Source organism: Papaver somniferum, chromosome 6 (assembly GCF_003573695.1).
Source record: "Papaver somniferum cultivar HN1 chromosome 6, ASM357369v1, whole genome shotgun sequence".
Classification (NCBI taxonomy): Eukaryota; Viridiplantae; Streptophyta; class Magnoliopsida; order Ranunculales; family Papaveraceae; genus Papaver; species Papaver somniferum.
Window position 1 is genome coordinate 179,299,661 of NC_039363.1, and position 13,154 is coordinate 179,312,814.

A 13,154-nucleotide genomic window follows, 5' to 3' on the forward strand; every position below is an offset into this window, starting at 1 on the left:
TACCCAAGGCCTCACCGCATTACAAGGCGGCGCAGTCACGCATTCAACTCACAGAAACCATCATGAACTTCGAAGTATGCTTAAAAGAGTAACCAATATTTTTCGAATGACTTTCCTATTAACCTCGTTACCCTATCGGTCTCGTTCTAGTCCAAATTTTAAGGCTTAGGTTCGCGTAGGTTACGTGTTCCTAAGGCGGGCAAGAAGGAAACAGTGATGAAATCCGAGTCCTTATCTTGATTTGGCCAGGCCTTGCCCTTTACTAGAAAATTAAATCCGATTTCAGGTCCTCAACATATAAGCATACAAAATCATCCAGTAAACCCGCTGACAGGGGATTCGCGGGTGTTTAAAATTCTTACCTCCCGTTCCAGACGGGGGATGAACCGTTGAAGTCGACTCGGGCCACGACTCCTATGTCATGTACGAACCCGAGGGGCCGAGGCGATATCGTAATCGCCGTCCTTCTCTGCAAACAGTTTATTTAAAAGTACCCTTCCGTAGGGTTTTAAAAAAGAACAATAATAAATAAAAGTGTCCAATGTCCAAAAATAAAAATGTCCACAAATAAAACTTTACAAAAATAAAAAAAAACTTACAGTTTTTAAAAAAATAAAATAAAAATTATTTACAAAATCTTCTTCTTCACTCCTTTTGGATTTCTCTTTTCTTTCTTTTTTGGGCTTCACCTTTCTTTTCAGCACTTCTCTTTTTCTTTAGCTTAGCTCCAACTCTGAAAGCAAATAAAAGTACCAAAACGCGTAAAAAAGAATAAATAAAATAAAACCTACAAACAAATCCGCGTCGGCGGTGCCAAAAATTGATGGTAGTTTTCAATGATGTTGTAGTAAGATGATTCGTTCACTCAGATTTGTTGAGAATTTTTTTTAAGACTTAATAAAGAAAATAAGGAAAAATATATATACAAAATTTGTCACAGGATGAAGAGAGACCGGGACTCGGGATTCCACTGCTTTTCATATTGTTGTGGTTCAGTCATTAACTCTAAACAATGTAGCTCAAACAAAAGAAGTTGTGACTCTAGTTCTTTTCCAAAAATAGATTTCGTAAAATATTATTTGTAAGTTAAAAGCACGACGCATCTAAAGTAATTAAAACTAAGCATGCGGCATCTAACAAAATAACAAATAATTAATAGAAATCATAAAACAATTAAATCTATGCAAAAAGTCAATAAAATAATTAATTCATTTACCACAATCATGAAAAGTTGTTTCCTACGGTGTCCCAGTGATGGGGTCTAGCTCCGCATGGTGAAAACACACTCAAAGAATTTTTCATTGCTCAAAAAGGTGCTTACAAGGAGAAAATGAAGAAATAATTCAAAACCGGGTTTGTAACAATTATATTTGTTACAAACCAGAGAACTACGACCCGCAGTATGTGTCACCGATACTGTTGCTCTAAGACCCACGTTAAGCGTCGTTGTCACTGTTGGAAAACGACTGTCTTTGGCAGTCTGTTCTTCGTGTTCTTTGTGTTCTACAACAGCAGAAAAATATTCTCTGCAACTCTTCCAATCTCCTCTCTGTAGCTCTCTATTCTCTTCCCCAACTCTCCATCCCCCGCATAAGATTCCCCAGCACTCTATTTATACTTCACATGATCCAAATCTCTCTAATTATTGCCAGATATTCTCCATTATTCTTCTGTGTCATTATACGAGAATGATTTCCTTTTATCTGATTTTCACACGCCTGCTACAGCTCAGTACCCTTCAAACACGTTGATTACACAATATAGATTGATTCAAACCTTTGCAGCTTCCAGAAATAACTCAACAACGCGTGACAGCAACACCAAATCCCGAGTATTTTTCACGTCCTGTTTTTATCTTCACGTGTTTACCGAGTTGTTAAAGTTTCCAAAACTCTTCTAGTTGATATATTCGAATCTAGAAAAAGATATCCTTCAAATATTCTCTACGAAACTTCCATTTTAAACCAAACAGCACTCGATATATTTTGTTTCCTGAATTACCGAGATATGCATGAAATCTTCCTTTTATTTTCTTTTCCAGCTCACTTACCAACCCTGTTTAGTCAAAACAGGAAGTTACCAATCCATACTAACGAAGAAGTCACATGAAATATCGCCCAAGACCAGAACTTCCGCAGTTGCAAGCAACATTTTCCCGCCATTTTTTCACTTCAAACAAAGAAGATGGACCTCCCCCTAACCAAACCAGGGGTGTAAATAGCAATTGGGTGCCCCTTAGACACTGAGGTACCCCTTATAAATTGAGGTTCCCCTTATCCAAAGCAGGGGCCAGTTAAGCAAATGTCCTCCAGGCCCAAAATCAACTTTTCAAGCCGATTTTTCCAAAAATGTTTTTTTCCCAAAAATGCCTACAAACACACAAAACACCATAATAAGGACGAAAACGAGTACTAATTAACAATACAAAACATTGAGGACAAATCAGACACATAAATGCGTCTATCACATTCCATGACGTGTCATTATCTAAAAATAAATCAAAGGAGGATATTTACCGTCGCAGATCAGATCTAGGCGTTTGGGAAGGGAAACTTTGCCTACTTTGTATGAACGATCACGTTGATGTGTGGATAATGATTGATAACAAGCAGAGTAAACATTTGAAGATTACTTAGATATACACTCTGGACTTCCAATTCAAACTTTACAGAATGGTGAGATCATATTTGAAGGCGAAGGAGATTGTTTACTGTCATATGACCCTACACTAGTCCAAAATGCGGAATTTAGGACGTGTAGAATCTGTTAAAAACAGTCTTATAGGACAAATATTGTGCGTCCTATAGTCTGTCATATTTTTGGTGTACTATTTCTTAAAGGACAGACTCTTTTTGTCAAAAATTTACATCGGTTTTTGTTTGTCCTAAAATAACAACTGACCCCATTTGTTGAAATATCAGTTTTAAGATTCAGCTGGATTCAGCTTCACCCTAATCAGATTTTGACGGGTATGATTCAGCTAAGTTTTTTTTTTTTTTTGTTAGTACTATTTTCAGAATATTAATAATCAAGCCAAGATATAGAATTTTATAAACAAATTCAAACCATTTTATTTAAGTTAACTTGAATTCAGTAACAATCGATGCTTCAAAAGAAAAATTACAACTTTGAGAAACCAAACATTTCAAATTCAACAACAGAAGCTACTTCTGGTTCAAAACAACAAAGAAGAAAAAAAAAATCAAAACATAATTAACTGCCGGGTGCCGGAGCTCCTTTTGTTCATCAGACGATATACTTTCAGTAAGATATAAACCTTTTGAAGGATTGATCGTAACATCTACATCTTCCAATAAAAGATATCGTCCTTCAGAAAAGACAAGATCGGTTGTTGTAAGCCACTGCATAGATTAGCATACATGGATTCATAAAATATATAAATATGATAAAGTGGATTGTGCTTCGTAGACTTATGTTTGATGCTCAACACTCCTATATCCCTGTCACGCAGGAAAAAATTCAGGTCATTAAAATTTGAAACTCTTCGTTACTGCCAACATATTAAAGGCAGATACCACTATGCACAAAACATAAACCCAACAAAATAAGAAGAAACGTATCCAATGCACGTTAATAAATTACAAGAAGAGAGCAAAGAAAAAAAGTATCTTCTTGAAGGCATGGCTTAAGAGATTTCTCAACCATTGTAACACTTAATCGGTTTCCAGGACAAACTTAATCTATAGCTAATTAAGATTTTATTACCTTGAACATGATATCCTATCACCAAGCAAGAACATAGTAACAGGCTTGTAAATAGACTTTGAATATTGCACTTCTGGGAATAGAGAGATTGGTGGGGTCGTCCTGTAAACCAATAGACTTTGATACTCTACTAAAAATAGAGTAATGAGTGTATATCATGGCAGCAATGTAATTTTGAGGGAAAGACGGTGCAGGAACTTGTATAGATTACATGGAAGAATTGTTTGTGGTGGTTCTAGAAGTTTAAAAAACATCTGTTCCGGTGGTGCTGATGCAACAAGGAGGAGGTTAGGCTTAGGTGGTGGTTCTAGACGAAAGTTCAAGACAACTCGACGGAAGGTGTCAGTGACTATGTCCAACTTGGACATAGCTTAATTATCAACCTAGATAATTGATGGCTCTTAAGGGAGGGCGGCCCTGAATAAGGGTGAGAAAAAAGAAGATGTTCATACGCAAAATGAAGAAGTAAGAAGACAGCTGCTGGTTTTGATCACGTCACAAAAGGTGGTGATTGTTAGATTTTGTTCCGGTAAGTCCTGGAATATTCCAGAATGGGTCAGAAATATTACTTGGTTGTTTCCCATGTTATGTGGTTTCCAAGTTTGAGTCGGTTATTTATTTTAGGTAGAAAACTAACCTAGGAAGTTCTTGTGGAACAAGTTTGTGTCATCTATAAAAAAGGGTCCTTAGGATCAGGGTTTAGATATCTTCTTCTTAGAGAAAAACAAACGCCCGTTTGTGAGAAAACAAAAGAGCAGCTAGGGTTCTTATTGTGGGAGAGCTTTGAGTGACTAGTTCTTGTGAGGAAATCTGTGTAAGATTTTTTCAAAGAATTATTGAAATCTTTTGTTTGTCGAATCGTTCTTGTTTCTTCTTAGTTTTCTATATTGTGTTTAACCGCTAGAACATCTTACTCGAGACGAACGTGCAGTAGTGTTTCTATCTTAAAGGAAATACCTACTAAATTCTACAAAAATCTCTACCAACCTGAGCTTCTAGAACAGTTGATATACCATTATTTTGACTTCCAACAACAACAACTTGTGGTAATTCAATCGTTGATGAACTTCCTAATTGTGCAAATATATCTTGTAGTTTATTCACAATTAGTATTATTGAATGACCCAACGATGATGATGATGTCGTTGGTTGTTGTTCTACATTTGAAAAAGCGGGGGTCTAACAACACCACCCAATATTTCGCTTAGCAATCTGTATGGACAAACTCCAATATACTTTTTATGAGAATCAACTAGACAGTTAGACTCAATCAATAAAAACATATATCAAAGAGTTTATATCTCAATCTCTCGATTTGATCTTTACTCAAGCAAATGGAAATCTGCGAGTCTTTATCAAAGAGAAATAACTTGGACGGTACCAAAGACCAATGTCCAAGGATCAATCAATATCAATCAAAAACCAAAGGTTGGATTTCCAATTGATGATCTTAACGCACAACCTGTATTATTTCAATTATATAAAATATAATGCGGAAAAGAAATAACACAGACACCAGAAGTTTTTTTAACGAGGAAACCGCAAATGCAGAAAACCCCGGGACCTAGTCCAGATTGAATACACAATGTATTAAGCCGCTACAGACACTAGCCTACTACAAGCTAACTTCGAACTGGACTATAGTTGAACCCCAATCAGTTTCCCACTAAATCAAGGTACAGTTGTACTCCTACGCCTCTGATCCCATCAGGATACTGCGCACTTGATTCCCTTAGCTGATCTCACCCACAACTAAGAGTTGTTGCAACCCAAAATCGCAGACTTGATAATAAACAAATCTGTCTCATACAGAAAAGTCTATCAAAGGATAAATCTGTCTCCCACAGAAAACCCTAGGTTTTTGTTCCGTCTTAAGATATAAAATCAAGGTGAACATGAACCAATTGATAATCCGGTCTTATATTCCCGAAGAACAGTCTAGATTAATCAATCACCTCTCAACAGTCCTTCTTGACTACACAAGCAGTTTGTCGAGGAATCACAAACAGTGAGACGAAGATGTTTGTGACTTCTTTATCTTGCCTATCGGAGAACTCTCACGATCTCAAGCCAATCATTAGATTGTACTCGTACGATAGAAGATGCAAGATCAGATCACACAACTACGATAAAAGTAGTATCGGTCTGCCTTCACAATCCCAATGAAGTCTTTAAGTCGTTAACCTGGTTTTAGAGAAGAAAACCAAAGGTTAAAGGAGTATCGAATCTAGCGAGCGCACTAGTATCACACAGACGTGTGGGGATTAGTTTTACACAATGCTAGATGTTTCCTTTATATAGCCTTCAATTCAGGGTTTTGCCTTAGTTACAAAGCAATCCATATTCACCGTTATATGAAAACCTGATTTAGATTCAAGCTAATATTTTCTCAACCGTTAGATCGAAAACTTAGCTTGTCACACACACTTGGGTAGACGTTTACTGGGTCTGTGAAAACCGTGCCCAAACGTGTACGTGTGTGTTGGTTCAACATAGTAACCCAAAAGGTTAACCATATGAGAATTTCATATTAACCTAGTTCTTCTTCACCATAACTAGTTCAATTGACTCAAATGAACTAGTTAGAGACTTGTTCAATTTCTATGAGATCTTATGTAACTACACAAGACACAATTGAAACAAAGATGATTCGATTCGATTGAATCGGATCATGAACTTTATAGCCACGATTTGCATAAAGCATTCCTTAGTAATTTAAATTTCATGTTCAGAGCACATCTTTAGATTATAACCACTTAAGCTCACAAACAAGTTCGCGGACATAAGGCAACCGGCAGAGTTTTCCAAACTCAGCAGAAAATCTCGGCAAAGAGACTTCCGCCAGTTCGCGGACTAGGTTCGCGGACGAAACACGCAAACGAGTTTTTGGAAAATCCCAGCAGAAATTCTCGGCAAGAGAACTTCCGTCAGTTCGCAAACTGAGTTCGCGGACTTGGCAAAGCCAATTCCTCCGGTTTCTCTCAATCAACAAAGTTCGAAAACTTCGGATTAAGGAATACATGGTTATGTAATCTAAACTCTCATTCCAATCATTGAGACATTCTCAGAAGACGTTATATAGCCGTTATTCACAAACCGTTTCACGTCAGAGCAATTCTCAAAGTAATTGAAACTTTTCATGACTTTCGTCACTAGGTGAATATAAACTTGATCAAAGCGAAACGCTTTACTAACACGCGATTTCGAGAAAAAGATAAGTAGTGAATACTCAGCTCGAAATGTCAAATGTGTATGATCCAGTCTATATAGCATACGACTTTTTGTCTCATAAGAAGTAGGAGATAGAATAGATAGACTTTTGAGTGATAGATAAGTTCAAGTCTCCACATACCTTTTTGTTGATGAAGTTCCACGGTTCCTTGAGTAGATCTTCGTTGTATGATGAATCCATGAAGTCCTTGAGCTCAACTACACTTTTCTATCCTAGTCCGAGACTTAGCTATATGACTAGAAATCAAGACTCATAGTTTTGATCACTAACATTGACAAACATGCTTGATATAGCAACGCATGCGAGGTCGACCGAGCTATGCTCTAACAATCTCCCCCTTTGTCAATTTTAGTGACAAAACTATTAATACATATGGAATACAAAAAAGATAAACTTTAGTGGCTCCTATTCCATAGTCTAATCTTCAACGTTCCTTGAAATCTTCGTCCTTCCAAGTACTCCAATGATCCCAAAGGTTGTAAGTTTAGCACCACCGTTGTTGAAGATCCGTAGCTATAACAATGAGAGAAATCGAGATTCTCGATCATTATTATACAGTGTCATAGTATCATTATGTAACATCAAAGTCCAATTGCATCACGACTTTAACAACAATACTATGGTGATATGTATCACTCCCCCTTAGTCAATACTCCATCTCGATCATGGAAACCACTCCCCCTTACACAATGATCCGAAAACCATATGTATTTGTAGTGTGAACTACATTATTTCTCCCCCTTTTTGTCAATAAAATTGGCAAAGGTAAAAGAACGGGATCATAATGAAATTTCCACAAGAGACATTTCATAGACTAAAAGAAAAATACATACCAACTTAATTTAGATGCAATCATAAAGCCGAAGCTAAATGCATTCATCAAGGAGTTTTAAGATACAAGATAACCCTTATAAAATTCCACAGTCGCACACCCCGCAAGATATTACCATTAAGCACAAGTTCAAAAGAACTCTCCCCCATTTGATGTCATTTCCGAAAGAACAACAAGAGCGACCTTAATTTCGAAAGAAAGGAAGGATTTTGAAGCACTAAAGAGATACTAAAAATACAATAATGACAATCCTACAGAAACTGAACTGGAAAGTACCTACTGGAGTTTCAGACTCAATTTCCCAAAAGATAAGGATAAGCATGGGGGAAAGAGTCAATGAAACGTTTTAATGAACCAAAACAACACCAATAGACTGCCGCAAGTGTTGAAACGTTGCAGTGTCTAAGGGTTTGGTGAGAATATCATCCAATTGTTGTTCGGAAGGCACAAACTCCATACTGATGATACCATTTTCATAAAGATCACGAATAAAATGGTACCTTATGTCAATGTGCTATGTTCTTGAGTGCTCAACAGGATTCTCAGTAATTCGAATCGCAATGGAGTTATCACAAAAGATCTTCATTATTCCAGTATCAATTCCATAATCAGCAAGCATCTGTTTCATCCATAGGAATTGAGTACAACATGATCCGGCGGAAATATATTCTGCTTCATATGTGGACAGGGATTGAGTGTTTTGCTTCTTGCTATGCCATGCTACAAGATTGAGACCTACATAGTAGAAGCCCCCTACTGTATTTTTTCTGTCTTCTACACATCCTGCCCAATCAGCATCAGAATAAGCAGAAAGGTCAGCATTAGTATCAAAATTGTACGAGAGACCATACCCAACAGTGTGATTTATTTATCGTATGATTCTCTTTGCAGCTACAAGATGAGATTGTTTTGGATCCTCCTGAAACCTGGCATACAACCAACACTGAAAGAAATGTCAGGTCTAGTAGTTGTAAGATACAAAAGGCTACCTATAATGGATCGATATAATTTTTGATCCACTTTTGCTCCTTTCTCATCCCTGTGCAATTTACCAGTAGTAGGCATAGGAGTCAACTTAGGAGACGACTTATCCAGACCAAATCTTGACAAAATATTACGTGCGTACTTCTCTTGGGATAAGTAAATACCCTCCTTATGTTGTTGAATCTGTAATCCTAAGAAGAATTTCAATTCACCAACATTGATCATTTCAAATTCTGTAGCAAGAGAGACTTGGAAATATTTTGCGAATTTTTCAGAAGTTGATCCATAGATGATATCATCTACATAGATTTGAGCAATGACCACATATTTCCCACTCTATTTGGTAAATAATGTTTTATCAGCTCCTCCTCTTGAAAAACGTTTTATAATAAGAGAGGTAGTAAGTTTCTCAAACCAGGCTCTTGGTGCTTGCTTCAATCCATATAACGCCTTTTTGAGCTTTAGCACATGATCTGGGAAATCAGGGTTTTTGAACCCCTTAGGTTGAGCGACATAGACTTCCTCTTTTAAAATTTCATTCAAGAAAGCTGATTTTATGTCCATCTGAAATAACTTAATCTTGAGAAAGCAGGCATGGGCGAATAAAAGTTGAATGGACTCAAGACGTGCCACAGGTGCAAAGGTTTCGTCAAAATCGATTCCTTCAATCTGTGAATATGCTTGAGCGACAAGTATAGCTTTATTTCTGACAATTGTGCCAAATTCATCAGACTTGTTTTTGAATATCCATTTGGTACCAACAATATTGACATCTGGAGGAAAAGATACACGTTCCCAGACATCTTGTCTTTCAAATTGATTTAACTCTTCATGCATCGCATTTACCCAAAAGGGATCTTTCAGAGCTTCATCAATATTCCTTGGTTCCCCCAGCAAAAGATAACAACCAAAATTGCATATATTTTGAAGTTGACCCCTTGTTTTGGATGTAGAATCCCTTCCCCCAATGATACTGTTGGGGTCATGATTCCTTTGAACCCAAAGATGTCATGGAGGGACACGTTCTTATTCATCAGGAATGGCTTGATCAATGCTCTTCTCCTCGTCAATAGAAATATCAGGATCAGTAACAGTTGGAATAACTTCAACTGATTCTGGAATTTCTTTGACTTTCTCAATTGTCTCAGTTGGAGGCAACTCAGTAGGAGAACTATCTTGACGAAAATTACTAATGTCGTCGATGATAACATTAGCAGATTCCATCATGACTTGTGTTCTGAGATTAAAAACTCGAAAACCACGACTATCAGAAGCATAGCCAAGAAAGATACCTTCGTCACTTTTGGTGTCGAATTTCCCTTTCTGTTCTCGATCTTTCAGAATATAACACTTACTTCCAAACACCCTGAGATAGTGTAGGTTGGGTTTCCTTCCATACCATAAATCATAAGGAGTGTTAAGGGTTTTACACCGTAAATACACGGTTGATCAAGTAACATGCTGTAAAGGCAGCTTCTCCCCAAAATCTTAAAGGGTAAGTTTTTGTTGTGGAGCATTACCCTGGCCATTTCCTGGATGTTCTTATTCTTTATCTCAACAACTCCATTAGCTTGAGGAGTATTTGGTGGTGAGTATTGTTGAATGATCCCCAATTCGTCACATAACTCAAATACCTTGGTGTCTTTGAATTCAGTGCCACGATCGCTTCTAATTTTCTTTAGTTTGCGACCTTGTTCGTTCTGGATCCTTTTAACAATAATCTTGAATTCACTGAGGGTTTCATTCTTACGGAATATGAATGCAACCTAAGTAAATCTGGTGTAATCATCTACCATAACTAAAGCATACTTCTTACCGGCAACAGTGGGTTGTTGAATTGGTACGAAGAGGTCCATATGAATTAAATCAAGTGGAGCTTTAGTGAGAATATATCGAGATGATTTGTGGTGAACTTTCGTTTGCTTACCCTTTTGACAGGCACCACATACACCTTCAATCTTTGCATTAATTTTGGGAATGCCTCTAACAAGTTCTTTGTTAATTATCTTAGTTAAAAGGCGATAATTGATGTGACCAAAACGCTCATGCCAAAGATGTGTAGATTCCACCTTAGTCAAATTGCAACGGTTGCTAAACTGAGTATCAAGAAGATAACAATTGTTTTTACCACGAGTTCCTTGAAAAATCACTTTCCCAGATTTGCCAACAATGTCACATCCATTCGCATTGAAGACAACTCGATGGCCCTTATCGCAAATTTGACTAATAGAAAGAAGATTAGCAGTCATACCTTTAACGTACACCACATCATGGATTTCTGGAACACCGGGTAGATTGATCGTTCCCTTTTTTCTAATGTAGCAACAACTTCCATCTCTGAATATTACAGGACCTCCTTCATAGTCAACAGACGAAACAAACCAAGTGAGATCATCTGTCATATGTCGAACGCATCCACTATCAAGAAACCATTGAAAGGGAGATGTGGATCTTAAAGAAAAGGCACCCATACTACTAGTACTTCTCAATTTAGAGTTTCCTGGTAGTGTTGTATGAATTTTTAGAGAATCATACAGTTGTTTAGCTTTCTTACAAAGATTACTTGCAACGTTAAGACTCTTTTGAAAGGACATACAAGCTTGATGTACATGATCGGATGGATCACAACATGAGCCTGTGCTTTGAAGATTGTCTGACCGGTTCCTTATCATATCAGTTTTCTCAACATTCTATCATTGATTACTATTATTCTTTTGGAAAGGAGGGGGGTAAAGGAGACCCCAACCAACAGAAAGAAAGAAAAAAGAAGACAAAAACATGACAAAAACCCAACCTATACAAGGCTACACAACAACCCAAAATAAGCACTTCCTATATATAATAAGCTCTGCCAGCAGCATCTTCCGCCACTATCTTTTTTAAGTCCTCAGCAAAGGAACTCCGGAGTGTACTCTACGAACTCACTAGAAGGCCGATAACTAGCTAGCAAGTCTGCAACTCTATTTGATTCTCTATAAGAGTGAACAGCTGAACAAGACTGCAGCTGACTTCGCAACCTTTTAATGGATTCTTAGACATGGTGGCACTTCCAAGGGGGTTTGAATTATCCTTTGTAAGATAAGAAACAATTGTTAAAGTGTCAGAACGCAAAGAGACTTTTGAACAACCTTTCATGATGGCAAGCTTCAGTCCAACTTCTACACCTTGGAGTTCATGGAGCGTGATTGAGGCAGGAGTTGAACTGCCAGCAACTGCGCCGATTGGATCACCAGTCTCCACTCTAATAATAGCTCCGAACCCAACACTTTCATCTCCTCATGATCCATTTGTGTTCACTGCCACTTCACCCTCTTCAGGCTAGCTTAATTATTATTTTACAACCTCTTTTAAGAAAAATGAACGCTATCAACTAACGTAGTAGCAATCCTAGCTCTACCTCCCTCCATTACGCCAGTGCAATGGTAGAAGGCAGGCAGGATTCGGGAGAAACAGATGACAGGATTATTTCGAGGTTTTCTTTTCGCTTTTTCTTTTCCTATTTTTTTGGCTAGTTGCAGTAGATCCGCGATCGCTTTTGTTTGTGCAGCCTAAGTTTTATTGCAAAAGGTTTCTTCATTTAGTTCATACCACTCCCAATTGGTTCTTCTCAGCCTATCAAAATCTGATCCAGATGTTTGCATCTATTGTGGCGGGTTAATTGCAATTGCATATATACCTTGTATTTGGTACCGAAATCTTTCTCCCAGGTACCAAACCCCTCTTTCTGATTCTGGATTGTAAAAAAAAACTCTACGCAGAGAATAATCAAGAATATGTTGTCCATCATTAGCACCATACTGAAGAAAATCAATGTAAGGGTGCACAACTACGTTGTACTGGCTCTGAGTCATCTGATGAAACCTATAAACAAAACTGGAACCCGAGACGTCGCTGACAGTGTCTTTCTCCCAGTTGCTCGAGATGTACATGTCCAAGAATGTAAATCTACGGGTATCATATTTAATGATTGGTTTACTAACACAGAAGTTTGTATACCACCAATACTGCAAATTACTCCATAATTTTAGTATTTTAATTTAATCTACATTTTTTCATAAAAACTATTTAAATTTAAAAATGATAATTTTGATATTTACCTTTATGATGCCCCAGAAACCAGTGAAGTTTTCTCCTCCCATTGACGCTTTATCCAGCCCACGGTACATTTTTGTTAAAATTTCAGATCCCTAGTCATAATCTGGTGCTTTGTCAAGATCTTCTAACGCTTGAAGCCAACTAACACAAGCAACCAAAGTTGAGCTTGGAAAGAATTAATGTATGATCCAATACCCATAAGATAAACACTTTTTCGAGTTTAGGATAATCATCTACATCTTCTGGGTTTCTAGGTCGGGTAAGGAAAGACTTCAATGCGGAACA